Consider the following 13,175-nt stretch of genomic DNA (forward strand, 5'->3'; position numbering starts at 1 on the left):
ATTAGCATTTTTGTGATCACAAATAAGTGACAGGTTGCCCCACCCTCACGCCATTAAACACATCATCAGAGAAAAGATGAACTGCAAGGGAGAATGGGAAGTTAATTTGATTAAATATTAAGAGGGCATGTTAATTAAATAATAATAATAATATAATAAATACTGCAAATTCCAATAAATAAATAAAAACAAGAATTTTTTTAATTTTAATTTAATGGTGACTAACATATTTAGAAATGTTGTATTAATACAGTATCACAGTGAGACAAATTAGGCAGCAGAGCGCAGACCCATCATGGCAGGTTGGTCTTTGAAAGCTCAGTCATGGGAAAATGAATTCATCTGCTTCACACATTAAATAGTGAAGATAAAGATGTATCTGCGGTGGCCTCTGGTTTCCTGGCTATTAATAGCGCTCAATTAAAAATAAGCTCAAGGTTTTAATTTTCACACAGAGGTTGTGCTGGTGAGGAGCCAGTGATGCACACTGCAATTTATTTTGATCACCTGATCTACAAAACAAATTATATACGATACTTCTCGCTGCTGGCCACTTGAAATGTGCCGTGAACTGAATGACAATGATTCAACACGAAGTCCTGACGCAAAAAGCAGTAACACTTTACAATAAAGTTGAATTAATTGAAGAGGTCATAATGGTACATGCACTTTTACAAGTTGATTGTACAGAAATGTGTGTTGGCAGTGCTTGTACACAAAAATCCTTTAATGATAAAATATATAATATAGCTAATCTGAATTTGTTATGTTTGGATGGGGTTTGTATTATGTTTTAGTTCTGTGCCTCAGTTTTCTCTCGTTTGTATGTGTTTCAGTCTCCTAGGTTACAAGTGGTTTGAATAAGTGGTCACAGGTGATTCACATTTCTATGATTGGTCTATTCAAAGGATTAGTTCACCCAAAAATTACCCCATGATTTACTCACACTCAAGACATCTTAGGTGTATCTAGAAGATGACTTTCTTATTTCAGACGAACACAATCCGAGTTATATTAAAAAATATCCTGGCTTTTCTAAGTTTTATAATGGGGATGACCAGAGCCTGAGATTTTAAAGTCCCATCCATCCATCCATCCATCCATCCATCCATCCATCCATCCATCCATCCATCCATCCATCCATCCATCCATCCATCCATCCATCCATCCATCCATACATCCATCCATCCATCCATCCATACATCCATCCATCCATACATCCATCCATCTATACATCCATCCACCCACCCACCTATCCATCCATCCATACATCCATCCATACATCCATCCATACATACGAAAGTACTTACACCTCTAGGGGGTTAATAAAAGCCTTCTGAAGTGAAGCAATGTATTTTTTTTTTTGAGAAAATATTCATATTTATAACATGAACTATAATTACTGGCTTCCAGTTACGGCCATACCTGAGTCTAGTTCCTGGGGAAGAGTGACCTCTGACCTGACACATAATGTATTGATGAATGCGGAAGTGCAGATGATAGAGCAAAATAAAACAAAGGTCATAGATTAGAAGTCTAAAATGAGAAATGAAAAAAGCCCTATTTTTGGAACAGAGAAATTTGTCCCCCACACACACCCACACCCACACATACACACACACACAGAAGGCACTTAAGTGAATAGTCTGTGGGAAGAAACTGTGCCTGGATGTTCTAGTGCCTAGTGACCTGAGGTGCGGTCTGGATGGCAACAGTTCAAACAGGTTGGGGTGGGTGGAGTCTGTGATGATTTTACCTGCCCTTTTCCGCAATATTGCTTTAAACAGAAACTATGGACAGACCATTAGGGACCTTGTAAAGCAGATCCACCTTATATTTAAAAAGCTTTCGCAGGTACACGTGTTGAACTTATTTATTGTTTATCCAGGAAAGGAGCCATGGTGACGTGCATGCTTTGACAAGTGTGCCTTGGCAACGGTCTGATGTGCCTTTGCACAACAGACTATTCGCAACAGAGAGCAAACTGAAGAAAGAATGCCTGTGTTGAGTAATAAAATAAGCTTTAAATTAATTTACCATTTCCCCATTGTAAACTTGATATGTGCAGCTGTAAGCGCAGTGTGTACATTTATAATCCATTGAAATTTTTGCGGATACTGGAGAAAATGTATCTGACCTTTCTACCAGCATTCCCATTATTATCTTTTTTGTTATCCTGTTGGTGTGGAGAGGATCAGAGGCCGGGGGCAGAGCCAGCGGGTCCCCTTGAATGGGTGAGGCTGATGAGTGATGGACCTGAGGCTCATCCTCACCGCAGAGCAATTACAGGAGAAGGTGAAGGACAGCACGAAGACAGCTGAGGCAGAGCTGGAGGACTGGCAGTATTCAATGTTGGAGATGGGAGAGGGATCACAGATAATACTTCACAGATTATAAAGGATGAATCAGTCTACTGGTTAAATCCAGTGATGCTGGAAACTCATACAAATCAGGGTGGGAGCCAGTAAAGTGTCCAAGTCAATAAGCCAGTTGTGTCCAACTCCACTAAAATTCTGTTGCCGGCTCACACCTCTGGTCAGACTCACATGGGAACTTTGGCTCCGGGGCAGAAGTGGGCGCTGTCGTTCCGTTCCAGCGGCGGGCAGAAGCTCTCCGTCTGCGTGGGGCTCAGGTGTTGTTGTCTCTGTGGTGCAGGTTTTGGTGGGCTGTGCTCTGGCTCTGGCTGTGTTCCAGATCGGGACTCGACGTTCTCCAGACACCGGATGACAGCCTCTCTCCAGTTTAGTCAGAAGTCTGTGAAGTCTGTGTTTGGAAGTCGAGAGGACAATGGAATGAAGCCCAGATCTGGAACAAGGTTTTTAAGGTCTCATCTTCCAGGGAACTGGTGATAGCTTGACAGATAAAGTGCCCAACAAAATAAGAAAGGTTGTGGCTCTTCTGAGCCAGGACGATTATTTGAGCCCTATCGTCCATTTCGGGTGGTCCGGTCATCTGTCATGTGTGTGCAGGCAGGAAGGCGAAGACAGGTAAAAACAGTTCTCAAACGTAGTTTAGTACATATACAGGCAAAAGTACAACACAACTAACATAACGGTGACTGGACAAGAAGTGCAGGAGAAGGAACAACTTAAACAGTGAACATAAACAAGATGATTAAACAGACACAGCTGAACCTAATAAACTCATAATGATGGTAACAATGGAAAAAGACGAGTGGCAGAATACTGAACAAAAATGAAAACAATCTGAAAGTCCATGAAAAAAAAAAAAACTGAACATAACTTTGTTCAAAAACAATAAATAAATAAAAAAACACTATAATATTATGTAATAAACATAATTCACATTTTCATGTAATAAATAAATAACGCAATTAAGTGTTCAAAACATTGCATTAATTTCACATTTAAGGTTATGTTTACATGGCAACGATGTAGCAACTAAAAACAAATGTTTTTCCTTTTGCTTTGCTTTTTTTTGCGTACAGACAGCGCTGTCAAAACGATCCACGTTCACAAGAATCCGCAAAAATGCCTAAAAACGCTGTTTTTTCATGCCAGGCTAGTAGTTGGCAGTTTTACTTAGTGAAGAAACAATACGTGCCTATACGACAATTCACCATGACGTCACAACAGTAATAAACAATCTTCCGGGTGGCAAAAGCCAAAGCGTTCCTATGGCAACGCTAGTAAATTGCTTGGGATTCAGACATAGTTAACATGATTATTGAGGGACTGATTAACTAATTCAGGAGATAGCCTAACCTTGCTCCAGTAGATGTAGCACTAGTCTAATACCATCATTTTTAAATGAGCCTCAGCCTACAGAGTAGTTATTTTACTGACTGTAGCTGTTTGACTTACAATATGTTAGGCTATCGTAGATGGTCTATTCCCTGTTATCTAACTAAAAAGGCTATGATGGTTTCTGTTGCTCGGTCGGGGTCGGATCAGATGGCACATACATGAGCTTCTGACGGTCAAAAGGATAGCGTGCTGTAGACTAGCGCTACTCCGCTAACTTTAGGCATTCATTCACTCAAACTAAACTCGCGGTGATGATGAAACCAATGTGGTACACACATCAATCATCCATCAGCCTACAACTATGTTTTGCTTTTTCTATTTCTTCCATTGACATTCGATCAGTGTAGCCTACATGACACTAGAAGTTCGGTCTCTTCCTACTTTTACTTCAGGCAGTGACTGGCAATAAGTTCGATCTTTAGAAGAGATCTAAAGTTTACTAATATTAGTCTTGAATTTCCCCAGCTGAAGATAATTATGCTCTGCTATGATTTTGTAGATGGACCGTTTTGAGAATTCTTCTCTGTAGCGCCACTTTGACGACGTCCACTCGCTTTAGCCTCCTCACCCACAGGTTTTGCTGGATATATTTACTTTTTTTCTGAAGGAAATCGATGCAATCCTACACCTTTTGCGGAATATCTGATGGCACAACCCCAAACACAACACGTTTTCGTCATAGTTTCAACTTTAATCAACAACAATGTTCTTAACTATGTAACTGTTTACAGAAGCCGGCTGATCTCTTCAGTTTGTCAGTAGAAGTCGCTCGTGTTCTACCACCCGGAAGTATCTTGGTGCCGATTGTTTACAAACATTCTTTGTACAATTAATACACATGACATCATCGTTTTCACAAATTCATGATAACAGTAACGTTTTCAAAAACGTGCGTTTTGAAACAAGTTTTCAAATGTTGCGTTTTCAAGCTACCAAAACACTGTTGTCATGTGAACAAACAGCCAAAACACATAAAAAGTTGTATGTTTTTAGGTGAAAATGGTGTTGTGTAAATGCTCCCTATTCAAAGTGTATTATTGTATATTAGAAATAAGTAGCCTATTTTTTTTAAAGTATGGTAACCTTTTTTTCATAAGGGATGGAAGAATAAGCTATTGCATGTTGATTATAGATTACGAAAACAACAACAAAATGTATTTGGAAATTCTTTAATTGTTCCCAATGAGACCAGGAATGTGCATTAAGAACTTAAATGGGGTCATTTTTGCTTTCATGTTGACTCTAAAAAGTGATAGTGTCGCATATCCTCATCTGTATGATCGGCAGGTGGGGTGCGGGCAGCCTTAAGGAGAACAGCTGCTATGGAATGTTATAGACATACTCCCCTTCTTAATTAAATCTAATTATTTCTCTTCTGCGTTCGTATGCTGCCTGGAGCTGTTTCAGCGCTCAGTCAAACAAGCGGCACAAGATTCCATCCTTCTCAACAGAGCGTGGTGGGCGCAGCTCTCCACAGCACAATGGCTACTTAACAGTTAGAGCAGAACCACTAAACAGGCTTGGATTGTTGAAATAACGGTTGAATGCGGTTGAATTAAATTAGCTGATGTTTTAAGCGTTTCATGCAGGTGCTGCCTGAGTGCGAGATTGTCAAACCTTTAGGCAAAAAACATACAGAAAGTGAAAATGCACAAACTTTAGATCAGCACCCCATGATACAAGAGACATAGAACTAAAATGGGCTAAAAGTTGCTGTACATTTTCAGTGTTGTTGAGAGTTTATTTTACACACATAGAACAATGTCATACAAACTTATATGGCATCACAATATATATTGTAGCGTAAGTAGTCATATTTGGCTCAGGAAAAAAGAGAGAGAAAAAAACAGCATTATTTTTACCAAAACATGATAATATTGTTGCTAGAATTCACAACTTAAAAAAATAAATAAATTGCAGCAATCCATTTGCTTATTTTTTTCTTTAGCTTTCGGCAGTCTGTAAAATATACCTCAGATTTCTTGTCAATTCTATATATTTAGTCAATCTCAAAGCGCTTTCGTTTATTGCAGCATTCACGCTGAAAACCAATGCTGCACTCAGTCTTTTTGCCATAACCGCAGTCCCTCCGAATGATTATTGTCATGTGCACACCCTCTATACCAATATTTATGTTCTGTGAACTTATTTCATTTGAGTTTAAAAAAATAATGCATTTCCTAATATTAAATAGCTATAAACTCTGTTCAATACATTGTGTAGCTCAAACTTAACTGAATTAAGTCAGCTGAATGTGGTAAAGCAAAGATCATTGCTCTGGCATGTGCATAGTTATTAATTATATCAAATAATGCTTTATTTAATGCTTCAACATAAAACACAGAACAATAATCTCTAATGAATCGCTAATGTGCAAAAACAAACAAACAACAACAACAAAACTGTGAGATCATGAGTCACTTTTTTATTGAGTGCAATTTACTTTGTCATATTTGAGTGAAGTAAATTTGTTTCATTTATTTCGATTTTGTGTTGTTAGTCTTGTGCAGTAGCCCATGTGTAGTGTACCCACAATAAATGCCACAATGTGCACAATTCTTATAAGGAAAAAGAAAAGAGCCAGATCCTTAAACAACCGTCTAATCGACCTCATTACAGTCTTTTGTTTATCTGCCTGTCCAAGCCTTTTCCTTTGTGATTTGGAAAGCTCCTTCACCATCCAGCTGGATGTCCTCATCCAAGATCAAAGCAGGCAAAAAAAGGCTTGGAAGACCCTCCTGCACGGTGGAATCACATACTCACTCTTCTGCATCTATAAACAACTTAATTGCTTCCTTGTCTGATGAGAGACACTCTAAACAGTATTTAAAGCAAAGTACAAACCAATAAAAGGCTCTTTACACCTTAAGATGTGCTGTTTAGTCCTGCTTTGCCTTTGTGAAAATGATTAAAGGATAAAATCAACAGAATGGGGCTGTTAATAATTTCTGTGCACCCAGATGGCATCCTTGAACTGAGACGTGACCCCTGCTGACTGTCTGTCTGTGTGTGTGTGTGTGTGTGTGTGTGTGTGTGTGTGTGTGTGTGTGTGCGGATGGGGATAAATAAGTGCATTGTGCTGTGCAAATGTATGTTAATCACCTTATGTCCACAATTTCATATTTATGTGCCACTTCATCCACCCCTCCATTTAAGTCAAGTAAGTTAGATCACTCACAACACCCACACCTCACAAGAATAGTGTGTTACACACATATAACTACACACAGCCTATAAAAAAAGATGTAATCTAACTAAACATAAACATATACATATACAAATTGACACATTTGTGTTTTCCTGGATATTAGTGAGGAAGTTAAAGTGGTCTTTAGTGGTCTCTTAAGGACTGTGCAGAGTGTGCACTCAAAAAATACTTACGCTTAAATTCAAGATTTATGTATTTATATTTCATTTAAAAATTTTGGTCAATTTGGATTGCACAATTGTAATATAAACAAACAAATACGCTTAGTAATAGATCACCCAAATATGAGAATTACCTCCTGATTTGCTCATCCTCAACTCATCCTAGGACATTCTTCTTCCAGACGAATACAATCTGCGTTATAAAAAGAAAATCATGGGTCTTCGAAGATTTATAAGGGCAGTGAATGGAGGTTGAAGCCCAAATACGATCACATGTGAATGCATATCAATAGTAATTTAATTAGTTAAAATATAAAATATATGACATTGAAACGAATTGGATTTATTGATGATTTAAAAAAAAAAGATTGCTATTGTGTATGTTCCGTTTATACACAACAAACTTTTTGATATGCATGTAATAGATATAATAAACATGATGTCACCATTTTCACAAATTCGTGTTTTTTACATGGAGACGATAATGTTATTTTATTCAAACACATGCACTTTAACTCTTTCCCCGCCAAACACATATTTTTCCATTACTTGAGATAAAACGCTTCCTTGCCAAACACAGAATTTTTGGGGTTTCCGTGTTTTCACTGTTAGGCGCTAGGCGGCGGTATTACGAGTACAGGATCTCCTGATCAAACCAGACTTGTGGAAGACGAAGTAAAACAAGCGATCAAATGTAAGCAAATGCATATGTAAAATAACGTGATCATCAACATTAAACAGCATATAAATCAAAACTGCCTAATGTTACTGAATGAAATGTGGACCCAGGACGAGGACTGTGCAAGCATTAGGGCTGTTGATGGACTCGATCTACTCCGTCTTTGTTTGATCACTGTTTTGAATCTGATCAGGATACAGTCTTTCCTTCAGATTTCCTCAGCTTTTTGTTCAAAATGTAGTTTTTTATGAAACTTACCAATATTCAAGTGTTCATAAAAAAGGAATAAAACTTAAAATAAATAAATAAAGTTTTTTTTTTTTTTAAAGAAGAGGCTCTTTATTTTGATATATTGAATGCTCAGATATTCATACAACTAAATACTCTATGGAATGGGCTATTACATTTTGGTGAAAATGGTCAAAAACCCTGGCAGTGGCTGGCAACTTTTTTTTTGTAAATGCTGGTGGGGAAAGAGTTAAACACCATTTTCAAAAGTTTGTGTTTTTAGGCTGCCACAACTGTCGTGTAAATGAACAAAATGCATAAACAGTTGTTTTTAGTTAAAAACAGTGTCACATAAACAGCCCACCCAAAAACTGTATGGTTTATTAGTACTATTACAGTGTTATTATAGTATTATTACAGAAATCGCATCTGTTTCCTTTATGACGGACTAATATGCATTGCATTAAGTTTATGTCAAAACTGTGTATTCCAAATGAATGGAAAATTGATATACAATTCAAATACATAAATCTTACATTTAGGTATTTTTGGAGTGCACACAAGGGTCATGTGGTGTGTCATGGGCAGGGTCTCTTCTGGAGTCAATCATTCTGTACATGAGGGATTAAAATAAGCTTTTACTATTTTACTAATCTTTCCAATTCGAGTGGAACGCACATATGTCTCTGATTAAATTTGATTTTGCAGTAACTGTTTGACTCTCTATAATGAAACACAGTCCTCTGATGATGTGATTACGGAGAACTGTAAATATTTGAGTTTATTTGAGCATTAATTATTAGGCAAAAACAAATTCTCTAACAGCTCAGTCTGTTGTTCTTCCAGTTATTGGCAGCAGCATAGCACACATCATATCACACTGCTATTTGTGACGATTGTTTTAATTTAGGCTTGTGTGTTATTTTGGATGAGTGTCAGAAGGGTCATGTGTCACTCATTTGTAGGTTTCATCATTGAAGTTGTGCAACTAAAGGTAACAGATGTATAAAAACTGTTGCAGAAATCTCCAATTCAATCAAGCTGCCCCTTTTTGCAGATCATTTGCTGTAAACTAAAATCTAATAAACCCATATGTTATCAATGTTTAAGATGCTCTTATCCATACAACAAAAATGTATGGTCATGGCTGCCTTCAGAGGACACTTTCCAAGGCAGGAAGGCATCAAGGCACATCCGAATCCAATGTTAGCTTCACTTCCTGTCTCCTGAGATACCTTCATCTGATCAATTCATTAAAACATTATACATGTATCCTTCACTGCCTTTGATATCCCACAATCCTGTGCTTTCCATTTTTTTGACAGTTAAGCTGGGGATAAAGATGGCACCCGAGAGTTGCCATCGTTAGTCAGTGTGTGTGTGTAAATGTTTTTGTTGTTGTTTTTTTAACCAATATTTTTCACTTCTGATGTAGTACTAATGTAGTAATTCAGTACTTGTTTAGTTCTCACCAAAACTCTCTCTATTAGGCTGTAGATCATTGTTTCACTGCCTTAGAAATCTGTCTGAAATCAGTTTCGTGAGGGGCCTTCATGCACAAAACATTGCCTTACAAGGCATTGTCTAATAAGGCAGCGAGGCAACAAATCAGCTTCCTAGGTTTTTGGACGGAGCCACTGTAAAATTGAGGTTCCTATCATACACCCGGAGCAATGCGACACCTGGCGCTTTTTGATAGTTTTACCTTGACACAGTTATCATTTCCACATTGTTTAAATAGAAAAAAATGTATTATGATACAGCAAATCATATAGCGAATCTGCCATGGCCACAAGCACAACTGGTTTTTAAAGGGAATGGGAGATGACACTAATTTGTTTATTGCATGTTACGTGACTCATTAAGAGACTAGGTAAACCCTTTTGGACCATGCACTTGACGCGCCAATTGTTTTTTCCTGCAAAAGTGGTTTTGAACCATCCCTAAATACACCCACCCCATGCGTTTCAGGCAATGCGTTCAGATGATTAAAAAAGGTTGCTTGTTCAGATGATTCCCCAGGTTGAAAAGATATAGGGGAAATTGGTGGTTGCAACACCTGTAACATTAAATGACCCAAATGACCTAACCCTAACCCTGGATCAACGTCTTTTGTTGATCCTTAAACAACATTCCTGTCCTTAACCTATCCCTATCACTATCCCTAAACCTAACCCTACCCAAATAATCCCTAAAATGTAAAAAGTTTACCTTCAGAGGTAAACGATTAAGAATAGTGTAGAAGCACCTAACCTCTATTGTTGCAAGCCTATAAACTTGACATAAACTTTAAACCTGTCCCTCAAATCTGATTGGTTGATTGGAATGTTGATCCAGGAACATGTACTTGGTGAAATAATTTTTACCTCTAGTAAAGTAGTAGATCTATTGTATTGTATTTGTGTCTTGTAGATACTGAAATTCTGCAATATATAACAGTTAGATACTGGACAAGTAAGCATTCATATTTCATATCACTGGAGATTTTCATTATTCCATTGTATTCCCGTGATTTTGACTATTCTTGCATAAAGTCTTTTAAAACCCAACACAGACATCAGAATGAAACGTTATAAACTCTAGACTCTAGATCACACACCAGTCAGGACAGACTGTTCTTGATTTTTAATCATATCTTCTTGGGATGTTTCCATTTTCCCATTGGTTGGGTTGGCTGACAGAAACACTGGAACTTTCCAGCAACAGATTGGTGGCTATCATAGATCTCGATCCATCCCCAGCCCACCTGATGTTAATAATGGGGCTCTTTTTTATTTTGATGACCTGTCGTTGTCATCCATAATCCATCAGAACTCAAACACACCCCTCATATCCTGTGTGAAAACCACTTAAAGGGGCATTAGCTTACTATAATGCAATACTAGCTCATACAAATGACCGGAGACGTATGAGGTCTTTCACATCTGTCCCCATTCAGTCTAGCTACGGACATTATTAAGATTTGTGGCCTTCTTGGTTTGCTGAAATTACCATTTTGAAACTCTGATGAATTAATGTGGTTGTTTCCCAGGTAGTGTTGTTTATGTAATATGTGACATGAGTTGAACAAACTAAATTTAATATTTACATGGCTCATTAAATCAATTCAATAAGATTTAGATGGATGCACGTTATACTGTAAAATGTAAGATTCATACATACAGCTGATTGCAAGTGGTTCGTACACAGACGGACCACGTGCTGGGTGGACGTGTTTGACTGCTCTCTTCACGTCTTTTGTGTCTCATAGTGTCTCTAGTGTCTCTTTTGTAGTGTCGTTTGTGTCGCATGACATGGCATTCAGCATTTAAATAGCGTTATGTCATGAATGGCCTGTTTTAGTTAATTTTTTATGGACTCTGTATTTGTCTGTTTTCCTTTGTTCCAGTTTCCCGCTCCTTGTTTGTTACTCTGGTTTCTGATTAATGAGTTATCACTGTTCGTCATTTGAGTTCAATAACCTAAATTTTCAGTCAGTTTTCATTCAGTTATGGTCTGGTATTCGTGTGTTGGTGTAAAGCATGTTACGGTGCCTTCCTGCATTTGGATTAGCCGAGTTTGTATTTATTAAAGAACCTGTTTGTTTATTGAAATCTGTGTGAATGTTTTTCATCATCTTCATCTGGACCAGATCACACTGTAATTTTTTTTGTTGGTTTAACTTAAAAAAGTAAGTAACCTGGTTGCCTTAAAATTTTGAGTTCATTGAAATAAAAAAAATTGAGTTGATACAATGAAGGAAATTTGTTTAATAAATAGAAACTCAAACTATGATTGTATCTGAATAACATTAAAATTTGATAAATCATTAAAATAGCATAAATATTTCACTGCGTCATCACAAATTAAATCACAAATAAAACACACACACTTAATCTTTTAATAATATTTGAATAAAGGTTGTCGATTTTCAAAAATGTTCATTGTATTACCTCGCATTTTTAATTTCATTTAACTCAATTTTTAGGCAACAAGGTAACTTATTTTTTAAATATTTTTTTTTTACAGTGGCATGATATGCAAGATTATTATTAATTTTTTTCTCCAATTGCTGTTTTAACCAACAAAAACCACCTTACTCCATTTAAAAATCCGATCACAAGTATTGAGCAGCTAATTGGGCTGCTGTATGCAATCTCAACTTTTACAATTATTACGGTATATAAAGAAATTTCATAAGTACATTCAAATAGGCTGTTCTTACTGATCGGATAGCTATATGATTTGTTAAAAATCGTATTCGGATATAAATCCAAACAATTGCGAGTTATAAAGTCCAATTCTTAGGGGGGGAAAGACTTACTTTTTCTCAGAATTGCAAGATAAAATTATAAAGTCAGAATTGCAAGTTATAAACTCAGAATTGCATGATTTAAAAACGTCAGATTTGTGAGATGAAAAGTTGCAATTACCTTTTTGTATAATTCTGTGGCGGAATCAAGCTTCCATACCTTCTCCTATTGTGGTCTTTGATCTTGAAATTAGCTGATGATTAATAAAGTGCTGCGTCATGAACGTGGCAATTGAAGGTTAGATTTATATCCGTTTTGCGGAGACACATTTATGTGGCCAAGTGTAAATGTAACCGTTTTAACAAATCAGATATATAGCTATAAATACAGTTAGGTTTATATATATATTTGGACACAGGCAAAATTTTAGTTTTTCAGGTATTTACCTAAACAAATTCAAGCTAGGGTTATATAAAGGACATGGTTTAATTATGGTCAGGTTTAATTTGAGAGTATTTACATCCAAATTGGAGGAAGGGTTTATGATTTACATCTCTTAGTAGCCACCCCCCCCCCCCCCCTTTTCAAAAGTAATTGGACAATCGAATCAAAAGCTGTTTCATGGAAAGATTTGGGCTATTCCTTCCTTATTTCTTAATCAGTTAAGCAGGTAAAAGGTCTGAAGTTGATTCTAAGTGCGGTATTTGCATTTGGAATCTACTGCTGTGAACCCACATCATGAATTCAAAGTAGCTCTCCATGCAAGTCAAGCAGGCCATCATTAGGCTTCAAAAACAAAACAAAAATATATCAGAGATATGGCAGGAACTTCAGAAGTGGCCAAATCTACAGTCCGGTATTCTAAGAAACAAAGAATGCACTGAGGAGCTTAGCAACATA

This window comes from Pseudorasbora parva, chromosome 9 (assembly GCF_024679245.1).
Source record: "Pseudorasbora parva isolate DD20220531a chromosome 9, ASM2467924v1, whole genome shotgun sequence".
Taxonomy (NCBI): Eukaryota; Metazoa; Chordata; class Actinopteri; order Cypriniformes; family Gobionidae; genus Pseudorasbora; species Pseudorasbora parva.